General features: G+C 42.9%; 1 long non-coding RNA gene across 1 annotated transcript in view; it reads left to right on the top strand.

Moving 5' to 3' along the window:
• Nucleotides 1-17,919, top strand: part of LOC134739821 (uncharacterized) — a 66,743-nt gene that overhangs the window by 35,851 nt on the left and 12,973 nt on the right. The window contains exon 2 of the long non-coding RNA XR_010126854.1: nt 4,184-4,284. This is a non-coding gene — a long non-coding RNA (uncharacterized LOC134739821). The remainder of the gene's footprint in view (nt 1-4,183; nt 4,285-17,919) is intronic.

Below are 17,919 nucleotides of genomic sequence, written 5' to 3'. Positions count from 1 at the left end.
TAGTCTTGAAACCACATCTGCTCTGACTGGCCCAGCCAGATAGACATATCCACTCTCAGGGGAGATTGCATACTCTTAAGCCAATGGTCTAAACTTCCTATTCAAAAATAACCCAGACCTGGCTTGTACATCTTCCATTTTTTGTATAAAAAGATATTAGAATGTGAGAAATGATATTTCACCCTAAGATCAAGGCTGAAAACATAGAGGAAATAGATCCTGGGCTCCACCAATGCAAGTGCAATGCAAGTAAACATATTCTATATGATACACCAATAAAAAACAGGGATACATAGTTACTTGGAGATGGAATGGGTAGCAGATGTGCTTTTTTAAAGTACTATCAATAAACAATAAAATTAGCTACCATTCTTTGAGCAGCTACTATGTACCACAAATGTTCCCGTATGCCTTCTCATCTAATCCTAATGACCACCCTGTGAGGTGAATGGCATGCCCATTTTATAAAGAAGGAAACTGAGGGTCAGAGAGCTGAGAAAAATGACCCAAAGTCATAAAGCTTGTGAGAGGCAGCCAGAATCCCAGTATGGTTTGCTGATTGTGGAACCAGTGCTGTTTCTGCCACACTAAACTGCATCCTGATTACAGAGATTTGCAGCCCAAGCACCTCGGAGAAATTGCTTGGCTTCCAGCAACTGGGCTTAAGAAAATATGCCTTTTCTTTCATGTTTTTGAAGACAGAATCCATCATAAAGGGCATTCCTTTAAGACCTTCTGCTTTGAAGTGATAAAAGCTAGATTGAAGGAAGGCTCCCAGGCTCCTGATCTGGGTTCACCCCTGCCCTGAGAGCCAGGAAATGTGATTTCTTCTGCCATCTCTTTCACTTATGGTACTTGCTCTGCTTCTTGGGTCTCCAGTGATTTTTTTTTTCTTGAGAAAAGAAGATAGCTTGGGTTAATTTCCAGTTCTCCACAATTTATCTGTACTGAGCTGGAAGAGTGTTGAGTGGGAAAGGGCTTCCTTGTCCACGAGGGCCTCGCAGCTCTTCAACACCCACCACTTCTGCCTCATGTCAAAGGCAAGCAGATCGGTTTATTAAATAGCTGTCAAACCAAATCAGTGAGCACCGAGAACACACAGAGGGGAGATTGGATTAGAGGGAGAGGACATGCCACGCTAAACAAGGGCACAGATTTATGGCTTTGGCCATGCAGCCTCAGAAATGATGCCCAAGGTAGATATGTATTGGGGGTAGCTGGGCCAAGAAAGTGAAGTGTGATATTCACAGGGAAGGACTGAGGCATAAGGTGTTTCCAGTGACCATGCTTTTCCTTTCTGGCACTCAGAGCACTTGTAATTAGCATATAAGTAATGACATGTGTTTATTTGGTAAATGACTCTCCTCCTCATCAAAGTATAAGCTTACCCAGGGTAGGGGCTGCTGGAGGCTATTCACTTCTATTTTCCAGTGAGGGCACATGGCTGGCATCATAATGAGATATGCTTGGAACATTAACTCCACTGAAGACAGCAACTCCTAGACTGTCACCAACTTAGAAAATATGGATGATGCTTTACTCACCAAAGGGAATTCACAAACTTGGGTTCTAATTAACACTTTCATAGATTGCCCCTGTCCACTTTTCATAGCCCCCACAGATGAGAGACAATTTGAACTAAAGAGGAAAACAAAGTGACAGATACCTGCTAGCCAACGTCACTTTAAGCCCAGTGGAAACAGAAATATGTGCATGAATGATTACTAAGGGCATTTTGGAAGAACTACAGGACTAGATTCTTGCCCTGGAGGGACCTAGACTATAGCAGAGAAGAAGTAGTCTTTGTATTTCCCATTCCAACGTCTTTCTTTTATTTGTCATCATCTGGGATTTTATCTCAGTGTCCACCTCTTCCATACGCCTCACATGTGTGGTGAGGGAAATGTCCCCACTCTTGGCTCTAGGAGCAGGGACACCTCTGCCTCAGGCCTACACTAATCAACATAATATCATCCACTCACCCCAGCAATGGATGCAGTTATGGTTACATGGCCTAACGTGGGCCAATGAGAAGGGAGAAGATATGGGCTAAGGGTTTCCTTACTTCTCTGAGAGAACTTCCAGAACCATCATTCTTTTTCTTTCTGAATGCAGGAGAGGAAACGTGCTCCTTGCCTCTCTCTCTCTATCTGACTCAGTTCCTTATCATCCTCATATATGTACTGATTGGTGGAAACTAAATGCATCCAGAATCCTAGAAGCTGGGAAATGCAGTCTTTGACTTTCCAGCCTCTTCAGGATTGGAAGGTGCTAGAAGGGGCTGAAATGAGCATTGAATGAGCCAGTTTGCAGCATCTGCTGTATCACCTTCTTTGTTACTTTAAGAGTGGTGACTATTGGTCATGTTTTTGAAATCTACAAGAAATTCAAATAGTGAGCAAAGGAGTTAAGAATGTAACTATGGGGAATTGGGACTGTCTTTGAGTAGGAAAAATACATTCATGTTTCATGTTTATTTCCTTTGTATTAATTTTAGAAAAACAATAATCTTATAAAAGTGACAAATCAGATGACTAGATGACTACTGCAACCACCTAAATGTGAAGGGTGTTATCCTGGGTGGGGTCAGTTGAGAAGGAAACAAACTCTCAGATTGAGCCATATCACTATGATAGAGTTGGGGGACCTTGTGGTTAGAATTTTTGTAGTTGCTTAAATCAGAAATACCCATATGCTGATTTAAGCAGAACGGGGGCTTTATTACTAAGGCACAGTGATGTTTGACAGAAGCCTGGGCAGAGGAGCATTACTACCAGGGCTCTCTGTCTCTCCTCTTTCCTTTCTTTTCTTCACCTTCTGCATTCTCCTTTGTATCTACAGATTGGCTTCCTCTGCCTCCCCATGTGCCTATGGGCCGGGGAAGGTGGGGTGTGGGGAGTGGAGGGGTTGGGGGTGGAAGCAAGGCCATGACAGCTCTTGAGTTTGTATAGCCTTCTCTCTCACTCCCATGGAAGGGACGCTGCATGGTCCAACTGGGGTTCAGGCTGACCCCTGAGCCAATCAATCAGGTCCCAGGAGAAGGGACGGGGGCAGTTCACAGGCACCCAGGCTCACCTCTATGAATCTGAGAATGGTGATGTGAGGTACATTAGCCTTGTGGGCACCTGTCATTTCCAAACATTGTGCAACGGGATGTGGATTTGCCAGGCATGAGTTAGCAAGGGAGAGGAAAGCATCCATGATGATGCAGAGGCTTCTGGTGTGAGGAAGAGGATGCAGCACCACTTCTCTGGATGCAGGGGTAAGTTGCCTAGACTGAAGTGGGAGCCTTTGGAACTAGTGCAATATGGGCTGGGGCAGAAGCAGTTGAAGACAGAGGTCACTGAGCATGGCATCGATGGTTTTACCCATGTTTGAAGTGGCCTGAAGATCCTTTCAACCCCAGTAAAATAGAGAATGGTGATAAGGCCAGTTTGGGAACAATCAGACATCTGTGAGATTAGCAAAAACCTAAGGCTCAGGGAACCTCTTAAAGCCTCCCTACAGGAGAGTTGCCCCTTTTGGTCCTAGAACATAGGCCTGAGCCAGCCGACCAGACTTAAATGTGGGGAAGGCAGGGCAGCGTGCTGTCAATAGCTGCTTGCATGGCTACCTGTTGGCTTTGTGCCCTGAAGAAAGAGGAGATTTTAAGTGTGGGCTGAGCATGAGGAGGGAGGCTGCCATCATTTTATAAAAGTTGTGTGATTATAAGCAAAGTGGGGAGCTGGGACAGGGGAGCAAGAGTGGGTGGCATATGCTGTTCCTCCCAACACTCATAGCAGACATGGCTAATTGGTCAAGGAGCTCTTCCCCATAGAGCCCTGATAGCATTCTTCTCAGCACAGGGCTCTGGGCAGCCTCTGACAGTCCGTCAGTACATGGGACAACCTACATCTGCTCAACCTGATCTAGGCAATGGATGGCAGGGAAGGCAGGTGAGTCTGGGTCAACACGGCCGAGCCATGTATTTTGTGGAAAACTAAGAGGGTTGTGGCAACCATAAGTGTGATTCCAACACAAAGTTTTAGCTTCAGTGTGAAGGTGGCTTAACATTCCAACCAGTGTCGGCCTACTGCTGGAGATAGTGCTAAGTACTGGTTCACAAAATTTCATTTCATCTTCACAGCAGCTCTATGGGGCTAGCTACTATTACTAGTGCAGCATCTTCTACTCATGTTTACAGATGAGGGAACCGAGATCTGAAGAAAAGAAATGACCTATCCAAGTTCACCCAGCTGGGGCCAGTTCTTCTGTTTCACCTCGAATTGGATGTTCCAACTCTTGGTGAGTATTCTTTCCACTGCCCCAAACATATTTTGATTTGAGACTAGATTCTTCTGCTGTTTCCCAGTAAAGAGAATTTCCCCAAACATCTGTGCCATGTGATAGCCCCTTAGGGTCTTGACTCTCCAAGTGTGGTCTTCAGATTAGTAGCATCAGCATCCCATGAGCGCTTGGCGCAAATACAGAGTGTCCAGCCCAATCCCAGAGCTCCCAAATCTGCATCTACATTTAAACAAGATGCCCTAGGATCCATGTGCACCTAAAGTTTGAGAAGCTTGACAAGGCACCAGCCCTTCCAAGTGTTCCAACCTGGCAGAAAGGGTCCTACAGGCAAACAAGTTTGGGAAACACTGAATCTTATCCTGTTCTTTTACACATCAGCATAGTAAAGGCTTGGAAGGGTCCTAAAGTAAATTTTTTAAACTTTGCTCAGCCGGATGTTTTCCAAATTTGCTTGTACATAGACTCTGGATTCTGTATGAATAGTATTTATTCATATCCCAGGGATTTACTTTTTAACAAAAAATTTGACATGTGGTCATAGACTAGCCAGATGAAACCCTGCTTGTGTGCGCACTAAAAATAATGGAAAGAAATGCACTAAAGATTGATCTAGTAGTCAATTATTTATCATTCCCTTAAGGTGACAGCAGCACTGCCATTTTAAGGGCACCAATATTGTAAATGAAAAAAAAAGCACTCAAAAAGGGAAAACAAAAGCAATCTGTGAGGGAAAAAAAAGGGTCATAATTTGGTTTGGGCAGGAGTGTTTGACCAAGAGGAAAGTGGATGGAAGAATAGTTGTTTCATTAACCTATTGCAATTTCTCATAGCCTTACACTCATGAACACAAAGCAGCATAAAATGGGATCAGAGGCTATTTTCTACGGACTAGTTTACATTAGTGATCTCATTTTATTTCTACAGCAAATCTTTAAGGTAGATATTAGTATCCTCATTCTGCAGGTGAAGAAACAGGGACTCAGGAAGATTTGGTCATTTCTTAAGAATTGTGCAGCTAATGAGCTAGAACTCAACCCCACACTTTGTGACTCAGGTGTCCAGGCCCTTTAGCCATTACACGATTTTGTGCAGAAAACAGTGGAAGGCTGGGCCCCTGAAAGACTGTGCCTGATCTCAGCCTGGAGTCCTAGGAGAGGATGAGGGAGGCCAGCCTGTGAGCTGTTCTTATGGATTGCCAATCCCTTTGTGATTGACATGCTCCTCGGCACCAGCTCCAGTATCTGTCTCTGCTCCTGCGTGGGCTGCTCTAGGGTCTGGGACATCACATGTCTGACTCAGTAATTAGCTTGCTGTACTTCATCCTCCCGCTTGCCTCCAGCACCCCCAGATTAATACAGAGGAGCTGCTGCAGCCAGGCAGTCAGCCACTCCCACCTGAATGTGAAATAGATTACTGAACAAAGAAATGAATTGAGAGAATTGGGGAGTGAGGAGAGGGCCAACAGCTACATTGCCTGTTTTTAAGCAACAACTGCTTTTGAAGTCACTGATTGCAGGAAAGGCCAGACCCAGTTTGGCCTAGTTTGGTGATCGCTAACTCAATTACTTAATTTTCAAGGAAAACATTTGCTCCAATAAATAAAAACAGAATAAACCACAAGACTTAACTGCCTCCTTTTAGTGAGCTTCAGTCCCAGGCCTGATTTGCAAAAGGAAAGCAGCTGGAGAGAAGTGCACTCGAGGTGGAGACTGATAGTGGAAACAGTGATAACAGAAATAATCAGTATCAAGTTATCAGCGCTATTCTAAGAGTTGTGCATATTTGAACCCATTTAGTCTTCACATAAACTCTCTGAGATAAGCACCATTATTATCCCCATTTTCCAGATGATAAAACTGAGGCCCATATACTTCACATCATTTGTGCTTAAGGTTACACTGCTGGCAAGTACTGGTTAAACATCCAGAAGACAGACTCGGGACCCAGACTGCCTGAGGTCCAATCCTGCTCTGCTGTGGTTTTCTCACTGGAAAAACGAGGTGTTACTAGATGCCTCTCTGCCAAACCTCAGTCATTTCTTAACACCTTCACATTCTTGGGCCAACTCTCATTCAACAAGTACTATGATTTTCTTAAAGCTTTTTGTGAGCTAACTGTTTTTGAAAGTTTGAATAACTGTATTTCAAAAGAAACACATCAAAAAGTAGATTGAAAACTAGTATCTCTTGTTTCAAATAGATGGTATTTATGAAAATGAATATTACAAGAAAAAAATAGGATTACCTAGATCTGAGATACAGATCTTTTTCTTCCTTGTTACAAAGAGAGGCTAACAAGTGTTAGAAAGACACGGGAGATCTAGTGGCCCCAGTCTACAATTTTCCTCCTGGAAATAATCAGAAGTATTGAAAGAGAACAGAACAGGAAATGCCTTGCTCAGGATCACAGGTTGGGAGAAATGTCGCATGGCTTGTTTCTCAGCTCTTTCTCCTACACAAGACTAAAACAGCACAGCAGAGGGCTGGCCCCCAAAAGCTTAAAGAGCTCTGTGTGGGCAGAGGTATCTGTAGCTGTGGTCAGGCCCCATCAGGTGGGCTGTGTGCCAAGCTTATAAAGAGAACTTGCGATGAGTGTACCATCTTTGTCCCATTCAAAAGGGATCTTCCAGCAAGGTGGCCCAAGCTCATCCAAGTAGTACTATGGTGGCAGTTAAGAACAATATATCCAGCCTTCCCTTCCTTTCAGGCATATGAGAGGATTACACTCTGGCCTCCACCCTTTGACATAACACACGGCCGTTTGACTTGCTTTGGCCAATGAAATGAGAGGTTATGTGCCGCTTCCTGGTGGAGGCATTTAAGAGCAGGTGCACAGTTCTACATGCTCTCTCCTCGGCTGAGACTGTGAGTCCTGGGCCTCATGTAGAGAGGGCAGCACGAGAAGATGGAAATTGCTTCAGCCTGGGTCCCTGAGTGACCACTATATGGGGCAAAGCACTCCCCTGCCCCATCCCAGCTCCCTACTGACTCACAAGGACATTTGTATTGTTTTAAGCCACTTTGATTTAGGGGCCTTTTGAGACCAAACATAAACCATCCTATGTTGACTGCTTGGGGATGAAGCTCTTACATTGGCTGCCAAGGCTACAGATCCAGGCCCCTGTGGTCTGGCAGGCTGTTTCTCAGAGCTGGCGGCCCCCTCCTTTGTCATAGTACTGCCTTTTCACCACCAGTGAAGCTGCAAATCCACTGACGACTCCAGTGCCATCTACAGCCACAATCCTGCCAACTCTGCACATCAGGCTACTACTGACCCTGGGGCCCTGAGCCCCCCAGTACCCCTATCCCTGGGTACTGGTTCCTGACCATTCACTTTGGTCACCAGCAGTTTTGTAAAATGAGACAGCTCCTCCCTATTTGTGTGCTACCCTCAGTTAGGTGTGCCCCATAAGCAAAGGTGCTTGGTGTCCTCGGTGCCTTGGGAAAGCACCTGAAACATAAAGAAATCTGTCCTTCCCAAGTCACAGGGTTGTTGTGAATGTCACATGAGAGGGAGAGTTGAGTGAGAGTCTTGCTCCATGCTAAGCAAATAGGCGAGGGGTTCTAGGGATGATCTGCCATGTGACTGTCTGGGGTAGAGTGTCTGCAGAACATCTGCATTGGAAGCTCTCCTGGGTCCTCACTGAGTGAGAAGCACACAGCTTCAAAATTAATAATGTAACTGAAGCCTTTTAATTCCTTTAATTGAGTTACCCAGGAGGAGAAATGGGAGCACCTGGCTTTCTGCCCGCCAAGGGCTAGACAACAACAAAAGGATTAAGTGTACCATTAAATTGCTTCTGGGCTTTTCCTAACCAGGAGCCTCCTCCGCCTAGTAAAAAGAGAATTTAAGAAGAAATGCAGGGAGGGGGAGATCGAACAGCAGATAAGATTGTGGAGGGAGATGTGAGGAGCAGAAAGGATAATTGGCCCTGAATGACAAAGGCCCATATCCCACTGCCGAATATACAGTTGCTGACTAAGTGGGACTCAGAAATGAGTTCATACAGCTTCTTACATGCTCAAAAGTTGGAATCTTGGGACTGAGGATGGGGAAGAGAGAAGCTGAGGTGCGGAGAGGAGAAACAAATTGCCCAGGAGTGCGTGGCCTGGAAGGGGCAGAAGCAAGACTTCACTGAAGACTATTTGGCTCCAAAGCCCAGCATCCTCCACGGTTGCCATGATTTCTCTTTCTCATGGCAGGGGTGAGGATGGGTGGAGAAGTGGAGGGGAGTGGATGAAGACAGAAACTGGAGTAAGCAGGGGCCTCCCCAGCTTGCAAGCCAGGGGCTCCTGGCCAGGAGGCACCCTGCCATGTCCCCAGTATAAATAAGGCTGACACAGAGGAAGAGGCAACAGACAGGCAGAGGGCAAGCTGCCTACCCAAGGGGGTGAGCTCTTTGGTTTTACACATGCAGCCCCCGGTGCATGTACTTTTATGGCTGCTATCTTTTTATAGCTTGAGAATGTTATGTTCTGGGCAAAGTGCTCTTTCCAGGCCTGGCCTTGGTCTACTCTTCCTGACATGCACCACACTGCTCCATTTACGGATTTGTTGAGAAAGTATTTGTTGAGCACTTGTTATGTGCAAGGCACTTGCCTGCCTCTGGGGATGAATGATGAATATGGTTTCCTTGCTCTGGATGAGTGCCCAAGATAATCGGAGAGACAGATCATTTCCATTCAGACTGATAAGTGGTGTTATGGAAGGAAGCAAAAGAAAAACATCCAGGCTCACTGGGGTGGGTTGGTTGGGGAAGGCTTCTTGGAGGAGGCATCAGCTTGGTCGAGTCCTGAAGGACAAGAGATGAGGAGCAGAGGAAAGCATGAAGACGTCATGGTGGTGTGGAAGACAGGTCCTGAGTTCACTGCTATGGTATGAACGTACACCACTTTTCCCTACGTCTTTGTCTCTGTCAATCAGAATGCCTTTAATTTTGAGTTGTAGAATACCCAACTCAAATAGGCCTAAACAATAAGTGGACAACTATGTAGATGTAAAAAATGAAAAAGAGGCCATAACTACAGACAGTAGAGACTTAAAAAATCTTAAGAGAAAATGAAATGAAGCACTCAGTTTTCTAGAAAAATAGAAATGAAATTGACAAAGAAATAGCAAATCTGGATACATCATGAATAATTAATAGATAAAAGTCTCCTTGGCAAAAAGAACATCAGATGGTGGGACTGGTATACAAACTGATAATTAAAAGCAAAGGGGGAAATAGACAACTAATTTTATAGTCTTCTTAACAACACTGAACAAAGAAAATACCAAGAGATAATTTTAGAATGATATCATGATTAACATATATGAAAAAAATTCTACATAAAATATTAGTAAATTAAATTGAGTAATGAATTTAAAATATCTCAGGAATGTAAGTATGGTTTAACAAAAAAGTCATGGAGTAATGGAAGAAAATCATATAATTTCCCCTGTAAATACAGAAAAATAATGTAATAAAATTTCACAGCTATTTATGATATGAAATCCTTAGCAAGCCATAAATTCAAGAGAACTTCCTTAACCTGTTACAAACAAACCAAGGGCAAATATTATACTTGATGGTGAAACTGTAGGCATATTCATATTAAAGTCAGCAAAAACAAGGAGGCCTGTTATTATCTCTTCTGTTCCACATTATACTGGATTTTCTCACCAATGCAATAGAACAAAGGAAAAATTTAAGATATAAAAAGCAGTAGGAAGAGGTAAATTACTACTATTCATAGATTAAATAGAAAATCCAAGAGGATTATAAACTATTAGCACTTTTAAGATTTTAATAAGATCAATTGATGCAAGATCAATATACAACGATCAGCACTATCCATGTTTACATGAAACAACAAATTAGAAAATAGACTAGAAATAGGCTTTATACCCACAAAACTATAAGTTGACTAAAACTAAATCTAACAAAAGACATGAAAATCATCTATGAAGAAAATATAAAGTGGTACTGGATGACGTGGAAGATAAATAGATAAAGAGGTATACCATTTTCATGGACAGAGAGAATATTAATAAATCTCATAAAGACGTAAATTCCCCTCAAGTTCATCTATGAATTCAATGAAATCACAAGTAAAAAACCCACACATTTTTCCCATGACATGCCAGTTGATCCTAAAAGTAACATGGAAAAAAGAACAGCCTAGAATTGCCAGGCACTTTTGAAGAAGAAAGTGTGGAAATTTTCCCTAAAGAGTGATCAAGGCTTATTATAAAGCTCTCATAATAAAGACAATGTGGCATTGGTAGGGATGACACTAGAGAGCTATAAACAGACCCCCACGAATGCATGGAAGCATTGCCTGTGAAAGATATGGCATCACCAGTCACTGGGGAAAGGGTTTTCTGTTTATTGAATGTGCCAGGCCAGTTGATTATCTGTACTGATAGAACTTGGATCTTTAGCTTAAAGAATACACAAAAATGCCTGTAATCCCAGCACTTTGGGAGGCCGAGGTGGGTGGATCACGGGATCAGGAGATCAAGACCATCCTGGCTAACATGGTGAAACCCCATCTCTACTAAAAATACAAAACAATTAGCCGGGCGTAGTGGCGGGTGCCTGTAGTCCCAGCTACTCGGGAGGCTGAGGCAGGAGAAGGAGAATGGCATGAACCTGGGAGGTGGAGCTTGCAGTGAGCCGAGATCACGCCACTGCACTCCAGCCTGGGCAACAGAGCAAGACTCTGTCTCAAAAAAAAAAAAAAAAGAATACACAAAAATAAATTCCAAGTGAATTAGAGATCTAAACACGAAAAGTAAAACATTGAGGAAAAAATGAAGAAAAAAATGTTAACACAGGTACAGAAAAGAACTTCTTAAATAAAATACAGTTAGCAGAAACTATAAAAAGTTTGATAAATGTTGAAAATGTGTTAAATTAAAATATTGTTATAGATAATGATACCATGAATATAATGAATGATATTTTATTTATATAGGGAAATAGAAATGTGATGATATTTGTATGCACACAACCTTCAAAACATTAGTATGTAAATCATAAAGAACTCCTTATTAACAAATGCAAGACAAAAACTCTATAGAAAAGTAGGCAAAAAAATATTGTGGCAGAGATGGTGAACTTTCTTCTAGTATCTTTTTCCTCTTATTCCATGTGATAATAGAACACCTGGAGTTTTTGCTTACAAATGGCTGCCCTGCCAAAGACTACATTTTCCTGCTTCCTTGTAGCTAGGTGTGTCCACACGACTACATCTGGGCCAATCAGATGTTAGTGGAAGTAATGTGGGCATTTCCCAGTCAGATATTTTGAAAAAGGCATTGTTTGCACAGCACTTGGACTCTCCCCACCCCCTTCTTGTAGTCTGGAATGCAGACTTTTTGTTTTTGACATTAAAGCAAATTTATTGAATTTGTATAACATACATTTTGAATTGTATAATAATGTTGGAAGGTTAGAAGCATGCATAATTTCTTTTTATTTATTTCATTATTTTATTTTATTTTTATTTCCATAGGTTTTTGGGGGAACAGGTGGTGTTTGGTTACATGAGTAAGTTCTTTAGTGGTTATCTGTGAGATTTTGGTGCCCCTATCACCTGAGCAGTATACACTGTACCCAATTTGTAATCTCTTATCCCTCAACCCCTTCCCACTCTTTCCCCCAAGTCCCCAAAGTCCATTGTGTCATTCAGACTTTATTGAAGGCTGGGAGTCATCCGGTGAACTGAGAACATACCCTAGGGATGGGATAGTAACAAGGTGGAAGGAATTTGGATCCTGGATTACTCGCTGCAGCAGAGCTGCCTACCTACCCCAGTTGTCCCACTCACGTCTGCACTGTTATGCAAGTGAACAAGGAACTTCTGTGCTATTTGAGTCCCTGGAATTGAAGGTCTTTGTTATACCAATTTTACTTATAGCCCTACTAATATAGACAGAACAAAGAAATTCACAGAAATGAAACTTGAATGTCAAATAAAATGCTCAACTTCAAGAGTAATAAGGAAAATGCAAAGGGAAATGGAAATGAGATGCTATTTTGCTCTCACCAGCTTGGCAAAAAAAAAGTCCCACAATACTGAGTTTATATTAATATTATGGGCATGTTCATGGAAATGCTGCAGTTTTTAATAGAAGCAATAACAAAATAAAACAAAAAATCAGAAACCACCTGAAGGTCTGTTTGTATATTATTATTTAAATAAAGAAGGCTAATGTTACAGGTACTGCAGGTGGGCTGTAGGTTGTTGTACCACTTTGGAGGGCAATTTGGCAATATCTTCATAGATAGATAGATAGACGGATAGATAGATAGACAGATAGATAGATAGATGAATAATAGGGGTTGAATTGTGTTTCACCCCAAAATTCTTATGATGAAGTTCTAACCCCTAATACTTCAGAATGTGACTTTACTTGGGAAAAGGGTCATGGCAGATGTCATAAGTTAAAATAAGGTGTTTAGATCAGGCTCCAATCCAATAAAATGAAAATTTGGTCACAGAGACAGACTTGTTTAGAGGGAAGATGATGTGAGAAGACACAGGGAGAAGACAGCCCCCTATAATGCAAGGAGAAAGGCCTGGAACAGATGCTTCCCTCACCAACGTCAGAAGGAACCAACCCTGCTAACACTTTGATTTTGAACTTCCAGCCTCCAGAACAATGAGACAATGAATGCATGTTGTTTAAACCACCCAGTTTGTTGTACTTTGTTATGGCAGCCCTAGAAAACAAATTCACCTTGACTCAGCAATGCCCCTTGTAGGTCTATACCTGGAGAAACTCTTGCAGCAGAGCACCAGAAGTTATGTATGTTCACCGAAATACTGTTATAATGAAATAGTGGACATTCATCCGTATTTATCAATAAGAAGATGAACAAACAAAGTATATTAACACAATGGAAAATGATGAACATGGCAGAAAATTGATGAACTGCTAGCATCTCAAATCAGTAGGGATTTTAAAAAGTAAAATTAAAAAACTTTCACATCATATATATATCTCAGCTTCCTGAATAGCTGGGACCACAGGCGTGCACCACCATGCCCAGCTAATTTTTAAATTTTTTGTAGAGACAAGGTCCTATATTGTCCAGGTTGATTTTGAACTCCTAGGCTCAAGTGATCCTTGCACCTCAGTCTTCCTAAGTGTTGAGATTACAGGCGTGAGCCATTGCACCTGGCCTGTGATTTAATTGTATTAGGTGATTTTCTGCCCATGTATATTGAGATGAAGTCTCACTCTGTCACCCAGGCTGAAGTGCAGTGGCGTGATCCCAGCTCACTGTAACCTCTACCTCCCAGGGTCAGGCGATCCTCCCACCTGTGCCTCCCGGGTAGCTGGGACCACAGGCTTGCACTACCATACCCTGCTAACTTTTTTGTATTTTTGGTAAAGACAGCATTTCATTATGTTGCCCAGGGTGGCAAAAATATTTTTAAACAAAATTTAAAAACATTTTAAAACAAAATTAAGACACAAGTGGCTGAGAAAAAATATTTGCAAAATATGATAGGAAAGGGGTTTTTATTAGTTTTTCTATTAATATAAAGAGCCCTTATAAAACAATAAGAAAAAGATGGCCTGGCACAGTGGCTCACACCTATAATCCCAGCAATTTGAGAGGCCAAGGCAGGCGGATCACCTGAGGTCGGGAGTTCAAGACCAACATGACCAACATGGAGAAACCCCGTCTCTACTAAAAATACAAAATGAGCCTGTTGTGGTGGCACATGCCTGTAATCCCAGCTACTCGGGAGGATGAGGCAGGGAGGCAGTGGTTGCAGTGAGCCGAGATCGTGCCATTGTACTCCAGCCTGGGCAAGAAGAGCAAAACTCCACCTCATTTTTAAAATCTTGATTTTGCAAAGATTAGACATTAATCAGTGCTGGTGGACGTGTAGAAGTATAAATTCACTCAGCTTATTTTAAGGACAATTTGTCTGTATTGAAAAACCTTTACAATGTGCACACCTTTTGGTCCTGCAATATGAATATGTCTTGAAAATAATTGGAAAATAAAGATGCACACCAAGCATGTTCATAATCACTGTGAATTTTTTTTTTTTTTTTTGAGAGGAGTCTTGCTCTGTCACCCAGGCTGGAGTGCTGTGGCACAATCTTGGCTCACTGCAACCTCTGCCTCCCAGGTTCAAGCAATTCTCTGCCTCAGCCTCCCGAATTGCTGGAATTACAGGCGCCCGCCACCACGCCTGGCTAATTTTCGTATTTTTAGTAGAGACTGGGTTTCACCATCTTGGCCAGGCTGGTCCTGAACTCCTGACCTCATGATCCATCCACCTCTGCCTCCCAAAATGCTGGAATTAAAGGCGTGAGCCACCGCTCCTGGCCCACTGTGCAATTTTTAATGGCAAACACATCAGAAACAAAGATGTCAGAATAATTTTATCTAAATAGGTATTGGTGCATCCTAAAATGGGAAACTATTCGGTACTGATATTTATTGACATCAGTAAGTTTATTTCTATTTTTTAAAAGAAAGCATACAAGGCAATAATCAATCTCTTGCAAGTTTGTGTATTTATGGTGGGCCTTTGTTTGTGTGGGTATAGGATTGCAGGATGAGGAATTTTAGGGTGTCAACCATGAAAACTCAAGCTCCTATCAACCACAACAACCTTTCCCTCACTGAGAAGAGGTTACCTATCTCTCCCAGTCAATGCAATGGGTGAGCTGCACCTCAATCAATTGTGCAGGGAGAATGATTCCCTTGGTTTGACACAGAGGAGCTCTCTTACATAGCAGACGTGCTTTGCATGGAGAAAGAGGTGGACTTAACCAATTTAGTTGGGGCTAAACTGCTGATTTTTAGTTTTTTCAGTACATTTGAAACATTTTATAATTGATAAAGTTTTAAAGAAGTTATAACAGAAAAACTTACATTTGAAATAGCAACCAGAGACTTCAAAAACCAAGAGATAACCTTTATAAGAAATGTGTAAGATCACTATGAAAAAAACCAGAACACTTACTGAAGAGCTTAAAAGAGGATAGTTAAAATGAAATCTTATGCTAAAGCCCAATATATAGAATAGATGCTAATATTTGTTGTGCTAATGGATAACAGACTCCATTTATCAAGCACTTACTTATGCCAGACATCCAGCAAAGTACTTCACTCACGTTGTCTCATTTAATCTTCCAATAACCCAGTGAAGCAGGGATTACCATCATTCCTGCTTTGCACATGAGAACACCATGGAAGGTTGAGAACTCTTTTCAGAAGCAGAGAATTAGGAAGCCATAGAGTCAGATTTTAACACAGGAATGCCTGGCCCCAGAACCAAGGATCTTTGCTGTGCTGCAAAACCTCTGTCATTTAAGTGAGGTGAGGTCCTGGAGATACGGCCAAATATAAACTTCACTAATTCAATGTTTCTGACATTCTGTTCTGTCTACTGTTCTGCTTTCATCTAATTTTAAAGATCCATTCTGTGTCTTTGGAGTTAAGCAACATAGGGGTGGCAGAAACAAGGTGAGATGACCCCAAGAGGGAAGATATGTCTGGGGCAAAAAAAGTGACGGTGCTCCATGCTTGACCAGGAAAATCGGCTACTGGAGAAAATCCTTGAAGGCTCTGTGATTTGTTTGTTTGATTTGGGGGTTTTGTGGGATTTTTTTGGTGGGGGAGAATAGGATCTTGCTCTGCTGCCCGTGCTGGAGTGCTGTGGTGCCATCATGGCTCACTGCAACCTTCGCTTCCTGGGCTCAAGGGATCCTCCCACTTCAGACTCCCGAGTAGTTGGGACCACAGGCCCACACCACTATGCCCAGCTAATTTTCAAATGTTTTATAGAGACAGGGTCTCATTATATTGTCCAGGCTGGTTTCGAACTCATGAGCTCAAGTGATCCTCCCACCTTGGCCTTTCTAAGTGCTAGGATTAAAGGCATGAATCATCGCACCTGGCCTGTGATTTAGTTTTGATAGAGGTGATATTCTGCCCCAAACAAGGGGGTAAGTAACTCTAGACTCCAACACGCTGAGGTTCAAATCTCAGCTCTCCCACTTAGTAGGTGTATGAACTTAGGAAAGTTATTCAGCCTCCCTGGACCTCAGTTTCTTTATCCAAAAAAAGATTGTCAAGGCTATATGAGGTAATGCATGAATAGTGCAAAACAGAATTTAGCATGTGGTAAGCCTGAGGTATAAGTTACCTATTATCATCATTGTCATGGTCATTGATTTTTTTTTTTTTTGAGATGGGGCCTCGCTGTGTTGCCCAGGCTGGAGTGTAGTGGCACAAACTTGGCTCACCACAACCTCCGCCTCCTGGGGTTCAAGCAATTCTCCTGCCTCAGCCTCCCAAGTAGCTGAGATTACAGGCATGTGCCAGCACGCACAGCTAATTTTGTATTTTTAGCAGAGACGGGTTTTCACCATGTTGGCCAGTCTGGTTTTGAATCCCTTTTGAGTCCATCCACCTCAGCCTCCCAAAGTGCTGGGTGTCATGGTCATTGTCACCAACATACTTTAGTACCTAGACACCACTCCCAGCACCTCAAGGCTTCCGTCTTCCTGCTACTCTGGTCCAGCTGGTCAAGGTCCCCTCAGCAGGGGGCTAAGTGTATTTCTCATTCCCTATGGCTCATGATGGACCAAGGCCCTGGGAAATGCCCACTGCATCAGGCCCATGCACAGATCTCACAACTGAGAGTTGTTTGTGGAAGGCGGAATGAGAGACTGATGACTCAAGATAAGATAGGCAATCAGCTCCGACTCGCCACTGCAGACTTCTAGTCTACTTGTAAAATGAGTCTTGTCATTTATTTGACAGTCCCCAGGATTTCACAGAGGGGGAGGGACAAATAAAGCCAAGCCCCCAGCAGAGTGTTCCCAGTAGCCTCAAGTGTGGAGTTTGCTGTTCTTGGGGCCCCAGGACTTGGTTGAACCTCTCAACATCCTGGCTGTCCCCAGGCTCTCTCCATTCATTTCAGCCAGTGTTTGTTGTATGCCTTCTGGAAGGGATGGCATCAGGGCAGATTTCCTCTTTAGTGGCCAGCAAAGTATTTCTGTTTCAAATAAATTCAATCTGGTTCCAGAAATTTACCTCAGAGCAGAAATGTCCAATCTGTACCCCTCTGACCACCTGCTGCCCTTTTGTCTTCTGTTCACTAAGTGGTCAGGATCACAGGCTTTGCCAGGAAAGACCTGAGTTCAGGCCACTCATACACTGTGTCACCCCAGTCTTCCCCTCATTCTGCTACCAGTTTCACAGGATTCTGATTGTGATGGATCAATCAGATGGTGCATGTAAAACATCCAGGACTGTGTGTGCCTCATTAAACTCATCCTAAGGAAAAGATCTGGCAAGGCAGAAGACTCTGGAGTCATTTTATCTGCTTTACATAATGTGTTCTCGTGCCTCAGGTAGCCGTAGAATCCTTTGATGTCATAGTCATGAGGACAGGAAGGCCTAGTCCAGTTATGGTGCCTGGCAGCCATGCCAGTGTAGGGCCAGATCTTCTGCTCGGCCTGGAAGCCGGCTTCTCAGTTGATGTCTTCCTCGCCCACTTCATGCCTTGGGTTTGTCTTCTGTCAGTATCCTCAGCACCCAGAACAGAGCTGGGCACAAAGCTGCATCTTAATTAATATCTGCTGAATGAGTGATCGATCGAAAGA

The sequence above is a fragment of the Pongo pygmaeus genome, chromosome 6 (assembly GCF_028885625.2).
Source record: "Pongo pygmaeus isolate AG05252 chromosome 6, NHGRI_mPonPyg2-v2.0_pri, whole genome shotgun sequence".
Lineage (NCBI taxonomy): Eukaryota > Metazoa > Chordata > Mammalia > Primates > Hominidae > Pongo > Pongo pygmaeus.
This window is presented reverse-complemented; position numbering and strand designations above follow the sequence as displayed.